Source organism: Triticum dicoccoides, chromosome 6A (genome assembly GCF_002162155.2).
Source record: "Triticum dicoccoides isolate Atlit2015 ecotype Zavitan chromosome 6A, WEW_v2.0, whole genome shotgun sequence".
Lineage (NCBI taxonomy): Eukaryota > Viridiplantae > Streptophyta > Magnoliopsida > Poales > Poaceae > Triticum > Triticum dicoccoides.
The window spans coordinates 33,525,677-33,542,450 of NC_041390.1; the positions used below are offsets into that span (position 1 = coordinate 33,525,677).

Consider the following 16,774-nt stretch of genomic DNA (forward strand, 5'->3'; position numbering starts at 1 on the left):
TTTCAAAAATTGTTCGTGATTTTCAAAACATGTTCGTTTATAAAAATTTGTTTGCTATGTTATTCTTTAAAATGTTTACAACCTTTTAGTAAATTGTTCAGAATGTCGACAAATGTTCATGCTTTCAAAAATATTCACAATTTGTTTTTAAAAATTGTTTGGTATGTTTTTCTTAAAAATGTTTACAACTTTTCAAAAATTGTTCGGAATTTTGAAAAATGTTCGTGCTTTCAAAAATATTCACATGTTGTTTAAAAAATATTCTTGTTTCCATCTTTGCAGGTGTTCCATAAATTGTTTGCAAATGTATAAAAATGTTTATGTTTTCAAATTTTGTTTTTGATTTTAAAAATTATTCAGAAGTTTATTTAAAAATTATTTGGAACTTAAATTGTTCCCATTTTCAGAAATTGTTTATAAGTTTCTTAAAATGTTGATGTTTCCATTTTTTTGGAGTTTCAGAAAATGTTCGCTTTTCTAAATTTTGTTTTGGAATTACAAAATATGTTCCCATTTCATAAAACTGTTCACGATTTTCAGAAAATATTTTTTAGCATTTATGATTGTAGCTGCTTAGAAAAAATTGCTTCTATAATTTCAGAAATTCTTCGAATCTGTGCTGGACTTTGGTTCTTAATAGTTGGTCTTGTGAAATAATCACCAATGCTCACTAGCTCAGTTGGTTGTATCGCCTTCTCTCTAGTACGGAATAGTGGGTTTGATTCCTCATGAGCGTGCACATTTTTTTGGAGCCACTCGGTATTGTCAAAAAAACCCGGCCCACAAAGCCCGCAAACTGAGACGCTCTGTGCGAAGCCCCAACATTTTGACGCAAAGAGCGTCGTATAGGACTTCCCCTCATGAGCCTGTATGTGTACATGAGGTTGAACTGTTGTGTTGGGAACAAAATTCACAATGAAATCCGAACGTGTATAGCTAGCGCAACAAAGGATATATACAAAGCTAGCTACTCCCTCCGTTCGGAATTAGATGCCGCGACTGCTTTTTTGCGAAAACCCCCTTCATCTATTTCCGACCAAACCCGCGGTCCTCGCCCTCACTTTCTTCTCCGGCTGGCCACCGCGGTCCGCTCTGTGCTGTTCTCCGGCTCGCCGCCGCGCTCCCCCCCCCCCACCATGGATTCCGCGCTCTCCTCCCCTACCTTCGGTGGCCTCGCCGCGCTCCTCTCCTCCTTCCCGCGGCGAACTTGCAAAAAGGTTGGACCTTTGAGTTCAAGCCGGCGAAGGATTCCGTCGATGCGAGGCCGAAGGCGCCAGATCCAGACCACTACCAACACGACGCCGGCAGCAACCTTCCCACAAGCGGCGGCCATGGCGTTTCCGCCCCGTCGGAGGCGGCCGCCTCGCCGTCGGCCTCGGCCGTCCAGCTGGAGCCGCGGGTGGAGCAGCACTGCAGTGGGAGGGCGGGTACTGGGTGCTCAAGGAGAAGTACCACACCAGCCTCAGCTCACCAAGCTGCCCATGGAGTAGGTCGACACCGACAAGCTCACCAAGGAGGACGTCGATATGCGACTCAAGTGGCTCGGCCTCTTCCTCAGCCGCAAGCAGCAGTGTATGCCCCTGCTCTGTCAAGGTATACTCTGAATTCTGAATTTTTATTTGAACTCTGAATTTTTATCTTGTGGCACCATAAGAGATACTCTGAATTTTGATGTTCCTGTCTTCAAACTGGCAATGTTCTGAATGAAACCATCGATCTCAGCATTCAGGTTCTTGATTATGATTAGGAAAAAAGAAAGAAAGAAAGAATACATTTGCCCAGGTTCTTGATTATTTTTAGCCTTGCTGTTAAGCTTTGCTAATTGCTGCCCATGTGGTGGTGGTGGTAACTGAAGTACTGAACCCCCGTGAATTCCTGGGTCAATGCTAACCTTTGCCCAGCTCCTACTTTTGCTGCACTGATCTGACTGACTGAGATCTGCCTTGTGGGATCCTCCAGCAACCAACCGCTTTGCTTCAGTTGCTGCATGCTTAGTACAGCAGCAGCACTCGGCCGTTCCACTGGTTGGTGTCTGTGACTGACAGGGTGACAATGAGCCAGGATCAAGCAAGCAGAGAGCAAATTTTCCCAACAATGCAAGAGCATTGCATTGGACCCCAGCCTCAGCAATGCAGTGTGCATGAAAGAATAGGCCTTGTGGGATTAGTTGTTTGTTTGTAGGCCTTGTACCAGTCCATATCTGGGTACTTTTCTTGACAGACAAGCTTGTCAAAAAAAGGTAGGGAAAAAGTCAGCTACTCCAGAATGAAACTAGCAAGATACTCCAGTTATAACACCCCAATTATATTAGTGACACCCCAATTATTGGAGTACATATACTTAGACAGCCAATTATAACACCCCAATTATAACAGCCAAGTACTATGGTCTTACAGAGGATATGGGACGAGCAATATCCCAATAATTTTATAATGTGCATGCTATGGTCTTACAGAGGATATGGGAGTTAACTAAGCTAACTGAAATTATTGGAGTATACCCGAAGCTAACTGAGAAAATAGAACAAGCATGCTATGGTCTTACAGAGGATATGGGACGAGCAATATCAAACAACAAAGCACAGGGACAAAAGAAAAACTCCTGGGGGTAGTTTATAATGTGCATGAATGAACAAATTCAGTCTGTACAACAAACACACTTTTAATTCAGAAAAAAATGAATGAAGTCTGTGTCTCCAGTGCTCAAAAATTTCACCATAAAAAGCTCCTCCTAGGGAGAAACACCTAAAATCACACCCCCTGCCACATAACCATGGTCTAAAAAAGTTCAGAAATGCCACCATTCCACTGTTCCACTTATCTGAATCTTCTGCCAAAATCACCTGGCTGCAAATGTCATTCCTGCTGCTTGAAGGCTGTTGCTGCTCTTTTCCTGCTTCTTGGAGACTGTTGGTACTCGAAGGGTGTTTCTGCTGCTTGAAGGCTCCTGGTTCTCTATTCCTGCTGCTTGGAGGCTGCTGGTATTCGAAGGATGTTTCTGCTTCTTCAAGGCTGCTGCGGCTCTTTTCTTGCTGCTCTTTTCCTGCTGCTTTTGCTCTTTTTCTGCTGCTAAGATTGCTTCTCCCTCTTGTATAAAGGCTATGGTCTGTTCAACTAGTTCACGGTCGATAGATAGAGCTACAGGAACCGTCCTTCTGCCTGCCGGTGTTCCTTGTTCATGTGAGGGATCGAGTAGTTTATCGCTCCCTTGTTTCTCATTACCTCTCGGATGCATGACTGCAGCGTCACGAAGCTTCTAGCTAGCTTATCAACCGGGTAGTTTCGATATTCCTCCTCCACACCTTCTATCAGTTCCCTGATGCTTTGAGGTGCTCTGCTATCGGTGTGGAACTGGAGAGACCTGAATATGCAGAGATCAAGAATGTTCATGTCGGGACTGTTTGGAGGCTGTTGAAGCAACTTAATATCCAAATCAGTCTGTTCTATGATTTGTCGGAAAACCGGGTCATCGGGAAGAATATGTGGTGTGGCATTATCTTGTTGGATATAGATTGTCCGTCCTTCATCTTTGTCCGGCCAGCGCTCTTGGATCGCAGGAATAAGTTTCTCACACATGTAAAAGCTTTGTTTCTTTTACAATTCCTAGATAAGTGGAACAGTGGAATGACATTTGGCATTCAGGACATATCTGCATCATTGGAAGCAAAATGTTCCACCGAATAAAACTGTTCCTAGCAAATCAAGAGCATCGATCAGGAGCATCAAATGTTCCACTTATTTTGCATTCAGAACATATCTGCATCATTGGAAGCAAAATGCTAGGAATTGTAGTGGACTAGGAACAGTGGCACCAAATGTTCCACTTATTTTGCATTCACAGCATATCTGCATCTACTCCCAAATTCTATACTGAACAAAACTGTTCTGTACTGAATAAAACTGTTCTGTACTGAATAATTTCTGGAAGTGCATGTGAATACCAGCAGCAGCAACTACTCCAGCATTCAGTATTGAGCTTCATTGGGTATTCAGTGTAACTGTGTTACCAGCAACACTCAGTATTCAAGTTCTGTTTAATCCAGTTTTGCTTTACAATCAAACAGGGGGAGGAATACCAGCAGCAATTAAGTTCTCTTTAATTCAGTATTCAGTACAGAACATCAAGTACTCCAGAACCAAACTACTTTCAGTATTCATGATCTTTCAAGCAGCAATTAAGCAATCCAGTTTTGCTTCTACTCTTTCAAGTATTTAGTATTCATGATCTTTAATCCAGTATTCAGCTTTACAATCAAGTTCTCTTTAATTCAGCAGCAGCAACAACAGAGGCGGGGGCGGGGAATACCAGCAGCAACAGAGGTGAGGGCGGGCGCGACCTTCGGAGGAGGGCCAACACGGAGAGGAGAGGTTGAGCAGGGCCAACGCGGCGATGAAGACCCTGGGCCAGAGCAGCGATGAAGACCCAGCGCCGCGACGGCGTCCAAAATTGTCCGCGGCGACGGCGGCCAAGGCGGACCATACCGAGGACCTAGTCGTCGATTTACTGCTTCTTGGCACGATTCAGAAGGAGGTGACGAAGAGGAAGAACTTTAGGAGCAATCCCGCTGCTCAGGTAGGCGAGGGCACAGCCATGGCGGCTGCGCAGCTGGGCGGCGGCGCAAAGCGCCTCCGTGAAGGTCCTGCGCGTCTCCTCCACGACGACGCAGGGCATCTACTGCACAGGCGGCTGGGTCCTGCGACGCGCGGAGACTCTCTCTGGGTGCTGAGGAGAACGGGGGAGGAAGACGGGGGATGGTGGCCGGAGCCGGCGACGCGCGAGCGACGGTGGAGTAGTGAGGAAGGAGACGGGGGCGTTTTTTCAAATGATTCAAAAGTATAAGGACATGTTTGCAAAATGCATAATGTACAGCAGTCGCGACATCTAATTCCGAACGGAGGGAGTAGCATATTGTACTTAGCATTAGGCAAATCAGCTAAACATGAAGATGCGGACGTCCGCATGTGCCCGCCAGCCATAGCAAGCAGTCAAAACTTGCGGACGCGTCCGCAGTGTACACCTTTGTCTGGTGCGACGTGGCACAATGTCTCCACTCATTTAAACGTGATCACTGTTGAAAGAAAAGAAGAACAAAAATTCAGTACACAAATAATTTGACTACACCACTACAACTTAAGTTCAAGTTTAGCTAGCACAAAGATAGGAGCTAATGGGTTCTGCGCTACAAAAAATCTGAATTCTCAAGTGTCATGTCTGAGGCCGAGACACTTCTCAAGACAATTCTCAAGACGGTCAATAGTCCTGCTAAGCTCTTTTCCGACACCAGGTACGTTGGCCAAACTACAACTAAAAGTGAGGAAGTTAGCAACAGTTCACAGTACAATAGTTTCAGAAAACTAACACTTGACCTGTGCATTGTGTCATTGCCGAACACACAACTTATTGGCTATGCTAACATTTGAACTTTCACCATAGTTATGAAGAACATCCAGACAATTGATATTTGCCAAACTTCATAATGAGTATGAGGAGCATCCACAGAATATATTGACAACAAAAATCAAAAGAAAGAAGTTTCTTGGGGCACATCCAACATAACAAAACCATGGAGCAGATTTAGGTTCTTTAACTTAGACAACAATATCATAACAGAGAAGGTCGCCCAAGCAAAGGTCGTTCCTGCTACCATTGCAAGTGCAGTTGCATAACCTGTGGATTGCAGATAATTAGATCAGGACAAGCAACATTCTAATGCTCCCTTACAAGAATTCAATACAGTTCATGCATTCTGATGATCAGATCACATCAAGACACCAAAAAGATTTAGGAGAATACTGGGGGGAAAAAATCCATTTTGAGAAGAAAGACTCTCAGAACAAAGTACTAAACCGTATAGTATTTTGAAACATGGAAAATTATAGTTTAACCAAGTCCAGCTAGGTTTACATGATGGTTCCAAATGAATAACAATCACCATTATTAACACGAAAATGAACACCCAAAAAGAAACAGTTTATTTGAATACAACATACAGATGCAAACACCAGCCCTATTTGGATTGAATGTAATTTTGTGTGCTCCCCGTTATTTAGAGCTCAACATAACAACACACACTAATATATATGGATTCCTTACCAAATCATAAACTGGTTTAAATTTCCATTTGACGAATCTCCCGTTACTTAAATTTCCATTTGATGAAGCAACCACAAAAAAAAATGATCCGTAAAATCTGCTACTCCTCGAACATACACTAAAATTGGTGGCACAAAAGAAAAGTCATCAGGCAGGATGCAAGTAGGATAAAAATGAAATATGGCCAGAGATAACTAGCTTATGCAAGGAGCATATTGGTGCGAGGCAAACCTGCAATCTGCATCGATTTAGAGAAGGGTTGGCCGAGACTTGGGCCAGTTAGGGCTTTAGCAGAGGGGCGGAGCACTGACTCGGCCATTATTTCGTGTATATTAAGAGAAGATAATTATCAGAAGAGTATTAGAATAACTAATCGCTAGCCAGTGCATCCACACATCAACACATGTTATCCAGTGTATATCCAGCGAGATGTCATGGAACAAGCATATTCGTGCGAGGCAAAACAAACCTGGAATCTGTATCGTGTTAATTGAAGGGTTAACCGAGACTTGGGCCAGTTGGGGCTTCAGCAGAGGCGTGTAGCACTGTAAGGCCATGGTTGCGACTTGCGAGTATATTCAGAAAACATGTCAATTCAAGATGATTAGATCAACTAGTCGAAAACCAGCGCACCCACACATTCCAAAGTAGTAAATTTTGTCATGATAATTGAGTGTCATATTCTGAACTTGACATTCAGGATTTGAACGAGCTACAGTTACTCCACAGCCCCTGTTACCTAAACTTAACACTTGAGGGTTCAGCTTTTAAAACTGAACTTGACACTTGACAATCATGACTGAATACCATGCATAACGCTGAATGATTAACCGGCTTTCTTAGCTCGCACTGCACACACACTTGTGCTTTTTGTTCACCAGTATTGACGTGTTCAACAAGTTCGCGGCAATAGGAATAGCTCATACCATACGTATAGTCATGAATTGATCTGAAAGTAGCCCTCCAATATCTTTACCTACTAGTCTATTAATTGTGATTCGATTAGATGGTGGCTGCTCACTCCAACCATCTCTGAAATAAGTACACGCTAACACTGACACTGCTTGTGCATTGCTGCCATTGTATGCAAATTAGTTGTCTTAACTAGTAAAGTAATTTCTCTCTCCGACTTATGCTTTTTTCTTTACTTTGAGAAAGGCACAACATAAGAAAACGTGAGATGGATTCCTATTAACCAGTGAAGTAAATTTTCTCTCTGGCGTTGGAAATTGGTCTTAACCAAAACTTTTCTATTATTGATTCTCAGGGAAGTTCATCCTACTGTAAGCCTAAATTCTGTAATTCATGAGCAACCCCAATGGACTCAGATAAATCAAGGATGTAGCAATAAAAGACCTGAAGGAAATGGAGCATATTAAAATCCTTAGTTCTGGTAAAAGGATGCCCTTCCCACACAGCAGGTCAGTAGCCAGGCGAGCTCATAAAGTCATAATTCATATGATAAATTCAGAGATGCCACTCCATCATTCAGTATGGCTATGATGAGAACCATGAATAATGCCAGAAGAACAAACCTGCAACCATAAAAGACAGCAAGATTAGCGGTGGTGAAATACTGTCATGACTACCTACTATTGGATTTGCTGCTGCATTGAAATACTGTCATGATTATGTACTATTGGATTTGCTGCTGCATTCTTACCACTATCCGTATGGTGATGCAAACGGCATAAGTTAGCAGCCAAGTAGTACAAATCGTCAGAACTCTTGTAGTAGAAGAAAACAGAGGAACTTCAGCTGAACTTTACCGTGTAGTTCATCATGCAGAGGCCAGCACGATGTCGACGCGGACCTGGCAGCGTCCTTCGTGCCCGGCAGCGCGTTGCCGCAGGTGCCAAACAAAATCCCAACAAAGACGATGAACATTAATGATTGCAGGAAGTGCATAGAAAATCCATAGTTTTGATATATATAACTATATAAGACAAGATTATTTTTTGCATACAACTGTATCTTATTGCATAGCAAAACTTTTCTATTATTAATTCTGAAGGAATTTATTTACCCTAACATCTTAATATTTCAAGGTTTTAACAAAAGAACATATAGTTTAGGAATGAACGGACTACATGAGTATGAGAAAACATGTATACCCTTTATTACATGTTGATAAACTTCATTATCAGTTGTTTGACTTTAAAAAACAGCAAGATAAGGAACCTTGGTTGATTAAAGATCCATTTATGCACCAATATAATAATACCATGCTCATCTATTAGACCTAAAATCTCATAGTCCACCAAACACCTTTGACTATCTTCTCAAGACATAATCACCTAACTAAATCCAACTAAAATCTCATAAATCACAGAGAAATTTGGTTCAATATCACATCCACCTAACCAAATCCAAATTGTTCAAGATTATTTAATACACCGGACATCTTTGACTATCTCCTCAAGATCACAATCAACTAACTAATCCATTAAAAATCTCATAATCCAACATAAAATTTGGTTCAAGATCACAATCGCCTAACTAAATCCAAAAAAATTCAAGTTTATTAAAAAAAAAATTATCCACCAATATAATAACCAACAAGCTCACTTACTAGATCTAAATTCGCATAATCTACCGAACATCTTTTACTAGCTCGTCAAGATTGCAATCACCTAACTAAAATCCAACCAAAACCTCACAATCCATCGTAAAATTTGGTCAAAAGATCACAATCACCTAACTAAATCCAAATTGTTGCAAACTAAATTAAATATCTATTCATCCATCAATATAGTAATCATCATGCTCATCTACTAAACCTAAAATCTCATAATCCACAAAACATCTTTGATTATCATCTCAAAACACAATCACCTAACTAAATCCAACTAAAATCTCATAAATCACAGAGAAATTTGGTTCAATATCGCAATCATCTAACTAAATTCTAATTATTCAAGATTAATTAATCCACCGAACTTCTTTGACATCTTCCCAAGATCACAATCTACTAACTAAATCTATCGAAAATCTCATAATCCACCGTGAAATTTGTTCAAGATCACAATCACCTAACTACATCCAAATTGCTCCATGTTTACTAAAGGCCCATTTATCCACCGATCTAATAACCACCATGCTCACTTAATTACTAGACCTAAATTAACATAATTCACCAAACATCTTTGCCTAACTCGTCGAGATCACAGTCACCTAACTAAATCAACAAAACCTCAAAATCTACAGTAAAATTTGTTGAAAAATAGCAATCACCTAACTAAATCAAAATTGTCCCAAACTAAATTAAAGATATATTTATCCACCAATATAATAATCACCATTCTCTTCTACTAAACCTAAAATCTCATAGTCCAGCAAACATCTTTCACTATATTCTTAAGACACAATCATCTAACTAAATCCACCTAAAATCTCATAATCCAGCGTGAAATTCGGTTGAGTATCACAACCACCTAACTAAATCCAAAGTGTTCAAGATTAATTAATCCGCCAAACATCTTTGACTATCTTCTCAAGATCACAATCAACTAATCCATCAAAAATCTCTTAATCCACCATAAAATTTGGTTCAAGGTCACAATCACCTAACAAAATCCAAATTGTTCTAAATTTGTTAACGATTCATTTATGCACCAATATAATAATCAACATGCTCACCTACTAGACCTAAATTCACATAATTCACCAAACATCTTTTACTAGTTCGTCAAAATCACAATCACCTAACTAAATCCAACCAGAACGTTATAATCCACCGTAAAATTAGGTTAAAAGATCACAATCACCTGACTAAATTCAAATTGTTCCAAAATAAATTAAATATCTATTTATCCACCAATATAATAATATGCTCATCTACTATACCTAAAATCTCATAATCCACCGGCACCTTTGATTATCATCTCAAGACACGATCACCTAACTAAATCCAACTAAAATCTCATAAATCACATAGAACTTTGGTTCAATGACACAATCACCCAACAAAATTCATATTGTTCAAGATTAATTAATACACCGAATATCTTTAACTATTTCCTCAGGATCACAATCAACTAAATCCATTGAAAAATCTCGTAATTCACCATGAAATTTCTTCAAGATAACAATCGCCTAACTAAATCCAAATTGCACCATGCTTATTAAAGAAGTCACTATTTCCTTGAGATCTGGGCGACACCATAACCGCACGCTCAAGCACCACCAATGGCGAGCAAGAGCTTAGACAATCGACGCATACCTGGATTTTACCCACGGGACGTGCCCAAGAACACGGCGCTGCCTATCGTCAAGGCCAAGGACGCACATTAGGAGAACGTGGGATGCTTAATCAAGTGCGTGACACAAAATCCGGAACAGTGGGGAACGAAGAGTGAACAAGCACGTGGGATGCTGGATCAAAGTACATCTGCTGCCACTACCCCAGTCTCTCCTCTGTTGCCTTGTTTACCAGTTATTTTCAGTAGTGGCATCATCACATTGAGTCACTTGTGTGGCCCTCATCTCTATCCACCAATATATTAATCAACATGCTCACCTACTAGACCTAAATTCACTTAGTCCATCGAACAACTTTTACTAGCTCGTCAAAATCACAATCACCTAACTAAATCCAACCCAAACCTTATAATCCACTTTAAATTAGGTTAAAATATCACAATCACCTAACTAAATCCAATCCAAACCTTATAATCCACTTTAAATTAGGTTAAAATATGACAATCACCGATCTAAATCCAAATTGTTCCAAACTAAATTAAATATGTTTATCCACCAATATAATAATCACCATGCTCATTTATTAGATCTAAAATCTAATAATCCACCAAACATCTTCGATTATCTTCTCAAGACACAATCACCTAACTAAATCCAACTAAAATCTCATAAATCACAAAAAAAATAGTTCAATATCACAATCACCTAACCATATCCAAATTGGTCAAGATTAATTAATATATCGAACATCTTAGACCATCTCCTCAACATCACAATCAACTAACTAATGCATCAAAAATCTGATAATCCACCATAAAATTTGATTCAAGATCACAATCGCCTAACTAAATCCAATTTTTTCAAGCTCACTTAAAATCCATTTATCCACCAATATAATAATCAACATGCTCACCTACCAGACCTAAATTCACATAATCTACCAAACATCTTTTATTAGCTCATCAAGATCCCAATCACCTAACTAAATCCAACCAAAACCTCATAATCCCCCGTAAAATTTGATTAAAAGATCACAATCACCTACCTAATTCCAAACTAAATTAAATATATGTTTATCTACCAATATATTAATCACCATGTTCTTTTACCATACCTAAAATCTCATAATCTACTGAATATTTTGACTATCTTCTCAAGATACAATCACCTAACTGAATCCAACTACAATCAAATAAATCACCGAACTAAATCCAAATTGTTTGCATCGACTACAAGACGTCTACGGTAACTTCGTAAAATATCAAGATGATATGTCCGCTCAGTCTCTCAAAGGTGCTCATAGGGGTAGAGTGTGCGTGTATGCATTCATATGGGTGAGTGTAGCGCGTTTATATGAGCGCTTGCATCTGTATTGTGTTCAAGAAAAGATTAGTTAATCCATCGAACATCTTGGACTATCTCTAAGATCTCAAGCAACTAATTAAATCCATTTAAAATCTCGAAATTCACCATGAAATTTGGTTCAAGATCCCAATCCCCTAACTAAATCTAAATTACTCCAAGTTCACTAAAAATCCATTTATCCACTAATATAATAACCACCATCCTTACTTACTAAGCATAAATACTCACATAATCCATTGAACATCTTTGAATATCTCGTCAGTACACAATCAACTAACTAAATCTAACCCCGAACATCAAAATCCACAGCAAATTTGCTTAAAAGATCACAATCATCTAACTAAATTCAAATTGTTCCAAACTAAATTAAAGGTCTGTTTATCCACCAGTGTAATAGTCACCATGCTCATGTACTAGACCTAAAATCTTAAAATCCACCGAACATATTTGACCATCTTCTCAAGATCATAATAACTTAACTAAATCCACTTAAATTCACTAAACTATCATGCAATTCAGTTCAATATCACAATAGCCTAACTAAATGCAAATTATTCAAAATTTATTAAAGACACATTTATGCATCAATATAATAATCAACATGCTCACCTACTAGACCTAAATTGACATAATTCATCGAACATCTTCTACTAGCTCGTCAAAATCACAATCACCTAACTAAATCCAACCAAACCTTATAATCCACCGTAAAATTAGGTTAAAAGATCACAATCACCTGACTAAATTCAAATTGTTCCAAAATAAATTAAATATCTGTTTATCCACCAATATAATAATCACCATGCTCATCTACTAGACCTAAAATCTCATAATCCACGAACACCTTTGATTATCATCTCAAGACACAATCACCTAACTAAATCCAACTAAAATCTCATAAATCACATAGAACTTTGGTTCAATGACACAATCACCCAACTAAATCCGTATTGTTCAAGATTAATTAATACACCGGACATCTTTAACTCTTTAACTATTTCCTCAGGATTACAATCGACTAAATCCATTGAAAAATCTCGTACTTCACCATGAAATTGGTTCAAGATAAAAATCGCTTAACAAAATCCAAATTGCACCATGTTTATTAAAGAAGTAACTACTTCCTTGAGATTGAGGTTTCTTCTTCTACCTCTAATGGCTTCTTTATTTCCTAAGAGGAGTATATAGGATCTTCTTGCTCGTGCTCTCTTACTGATGAGCACACTGTTGAGACTGCTATGGAGCTCAACATCAACCTTTGTGTCCACCTTCGCTCCCTGTAAGTCCGGACAGGCGTCCGTTGCCCGATGGCGGGTTGCCATGTGTGCTGTCTTGATCCCACATCCCGTGTTCCCTTGCTGGACGACACCATAACCGCACGCTCAAGCACCACCAATGGCAAGCAAGAGCTTAGACAATCGACGCATACCTGAATTTTACCCACGGGACGTGCCCGAGAACACGACGCTACCTATCGTCAAGGCTAAGGGCGCACATTAGAAGAACGTGGGATGCTTAATCAAGTGCGTGACACAAAATCCGCAAACAGGACAAGGACACCAAGCCGGAACAGCCAGGAACGAAGAGTGAACAGGCACATGGGATGCTGGATCAAAGTCCATCTGCTGCCACTACTCCAGTCTCCCCTCTGTTGCCTTGTTTATCAGTTATTTTCAGTAGTGGCATCATCACCTTGAGTCACGTGTGTGGCCCTCATCTCTATCCACCAATATATTAATCAACATGCTCACCTACTAGACCTAAATCCACTTAGTCCATCGAACATCTTTTACTAGCTCGTCAAAATCACAATCACCTAACTAAATCCAACCCAAACCTTATAATCCACTTTAAATTAGGTTAAAATATCACAATCACCTAACTAAATCCAAATTGTTCCAAATTAAATTAAATATATGTTTATCCACCAATAATAATCACCATGCTCATTTATTAGATATAAAATCTCATAGTCCACCAAACATCTTCGATTATCTTCTCAAGACACAATCACCTAACTAAATCCAACTAAAATATCATAAATCACAGAGAAATCTAGTTCAATATCACAATCACCTAACCATATCCAAATTGGTCAAAACTAATTAATACATCGAACATCTTTGACTATCTCCTCAACATCACAATCAACTAACTAATTCATCAAAAATCTGATAATCCATCATAAAATTTGGTTCAGGATCATAATTTCCTATTTAAATCCATTTTTTCAAATTTACTAAAAATCCATTTATCCACTAATATAATAACCAACATGCTTAGCTACCAGACCTAAGTTCACATAATCTACCAAATACATCTTTTACTAGCTCGTCAAGATCCCGATCACCTAATTAAATCCAACCAAAACCTCATAATCCACCGTAAAATTTGATTAAAAGATCACAATCACCTACCTAAATCCAAACTGATCCAAACTAAATTAAATATATGTTTATCTACCAATGTAATAATCACCATGTTCATTTACCATACTTAAAATCTCATAATCCACCGAATATTTTGACTATCTTCTCAAGACAAAATCACCTAACTGAATCCACCTAAAATCAAATAAATCATCGACAAATTTGGTTCAATATCACAATCACTGAACTTAATCGAAATTGTTCCCGTCGACTACGAGGCGTCCACGGTAACTTCGTAAAATATCAAGATGATATGTCAGCTCTCAAGGTGCTCATAGGGATAGGGTGTGCGTGTATGCGCGTTTATATGAGCGACTGCGTCTATCCTGTGTTAAAAAAGATTAGTTAATTCACCAAACATCTTGGACTATCTCCTCAAGATCTCAAGCAACTAGTTAAGTCCATTTACAATCTTGTAATTCACCATGAAATTTGGTTCAAGATCACAATCGCCTAACTAAATCCAAATTACTCCAAGTTTACTTAAAATCCATTTGTCCACTAAGATAATAACCACCGTACTTACTTACTAGGCATAAATTCTCACATAATCCATCGAACATCTTTGACTATCTCGTCGGGACACAATCACCTAACTAAATCTAACCCAAACATCAAAATCCACAGTGAACTTGCTTAAAAGATCACAATCATCTAACTAAATTCAAATTGTTTCAACCTGAATTAAAGGTTTGTTTATTCACCAGTATAATAGTCACCATGCCATGCTCACGTACTAGACCTAAAATCTTAAAATCCACCGAACATCTTTGACCATCTTCTTAAGATCATAATAACTTAACTAAATCCACCTAAAATCACATAAATCATCATGAAATTCGGTTCAATATCACAATAGCCTAACTAAATTCAAATTGTTCAAGGTTAATTACTTGATCTAATATCATTGAGTATCTCCTCGAGATCACAATCAACTGACTAAATTCATCTAAAATCTCGTAATCCACCATGAAATTTGGTTCAAGATCACAATCGCCTAACTAAATCCAAATTTTCTCAAGTTTATTAAAAATTAACTTAACCGATAAAATTACCACCATGCTCACCTACTAGGCCTAAATTCACATAATCCACCAAACATCTTTTACTAGCTCGTCAAGATCACAATCACCTAACTAAATCCAACCAAAACCTCATAATCTACCGTGAAATTTGGTTTAAGATCACAATCACCTAACTAAATCCAACCAAAACCTCATAAGCTATCATGAAATTTGGTTTAAGATCACAATCACCTAGCGAAACCCGAAATGTTCCCAAAAAAATTGAAGATCTATTTATCCACCAATAAATCACCATGGCCATCTACCATACCTAAACTCTCATAATCAACCAACATTTTAGACTATCTTCTTAAGATTAAATCACATAACTAAATCCACCTAAAATCTCGTAATCCATCATGAAATACGGTTCAATATCACAATCACCTAATTAAATCCAAATTGGCAAAGATTAATAATCCACCGAACATCTTTGACTATCTCCTCAAGATCACAATGAACTAAATAAATGCATCAAAAAATTTTAGTTCAAGATCATAATCGCCTAACTAAATCCAAATTGCTTCAAGTTTATGGAAGATTCATTTATCCGCCAATATAATAACCACCATTCTCATTTGCTAGACATAAATTTTCATAATCCATCGAATGTCTTTGACTATCTCGTCAAAATCACAATCACCTAACTAAATCTCAACTTCATCTCCATTTTGTAAAACCTTATTTTCAGAATCATCCCATGGGCATTAGTGACACCCTTGGGTTTTTGTAGAACATTTATGAGTAACAAAGATTTTTCCCAAGTCCTATGATTCATGCGACTACCATGGCTAAGTATTACTATTAAACTTGCACATATGACGCACATTTATTTGTGACCACTACATGGTTATAAAGGAGGGGTATTAAGAATGTCAAAGGAGGGTGTCAATATCAAGCACATAGAGCATAGCTAAACCCTCTACTTAGCATAAGAATGTCAAAGGGGTGTCAACATCAAGCACATAGGGGGCATAGCTAAGCCCTAGCAAATTTACTTAACATAGCAATACTAGTAAACAATACTTTATGCATGAAAAAGAATTCTAAGTGTAAATGCAAATATGGGTTCAACATGATCAAAGTAGGTTGCTTGCCTTGCTCAGCAAAGTCTTCAATGGTTCTGGAAACTCCTCGAACGTCCTTGAATCTTAAAGATAATGATTTCCGCTCATTGGAAAAATAAAATTAACACACGATCAATAAATAATATATGCAAAGGGCTCCAAAATTTTCAGAAGTAGTACCATTGGAAAGAGAGAAATTTTAGATGAACTTTGGAAGTACCCTGGATTTTAGAAAAGAGAAATGGTATTGTGGGCCAGAACGGGTCTACCTGATTAAATAGCATTGCAACAGGGGGAGGGGGTTCGACATCGAAGGCGTGAAGGAGAAAAACGGCTTCACTTACACACCGATTTAAACCTGCATTGGGGCGACCACACAAGCCACACATGAGCAGCACAACCAGGATAATCAAGCAATATATAAAGTTCACAATCACCAATAACAAACTAGATAATATGGATAAACTAGAGGATATTACTTCCAAGTGGCAGAGCCAAGGAAACCAGATTGCAGCTGTAGCAGGACCAGGTAGATTAATTCGGAGAGGGTTTTTTT

General features: G+C 38.6%; 2 long non-coding RNA genes across 2 annotated transcripts; one reads left to right on the forward strand and one right to left on the reverse strand.

The window, feature by feature from the left end:
• The first annotated feature begins 1,056 nt into the window (after positions 1-1,056).
• LOC119314347 lies at positions 1,057-5,014 on the forward strand. Its single transcript, XR_005152272.1, has 2 exons — positions 1,057-1,593; positions 4,275-5,014. It is a non-coding gene; the product is annotated as an uncharacterized LOC119314347 (long non-coding RNA).
• Positions 5,015-5,430: 416 nt separating this feature from the next.
• Positions 5,431-16,774, reverse strand: LOC119314346. Its single transcript, XR_005152271.1, has 6 exons — positions 16,698-16,774; positions 7,863-16,576; positions 6,563-7,628; positions 6,325-6,399; positions 6,094-6,211; positions 5,431-5,667 (listed from the first exon to the last, which is right to left on the reverse strand). It is a non-coding gene; the product is annotated as an uncharacterized LOC119314346 (long non-coding RNA).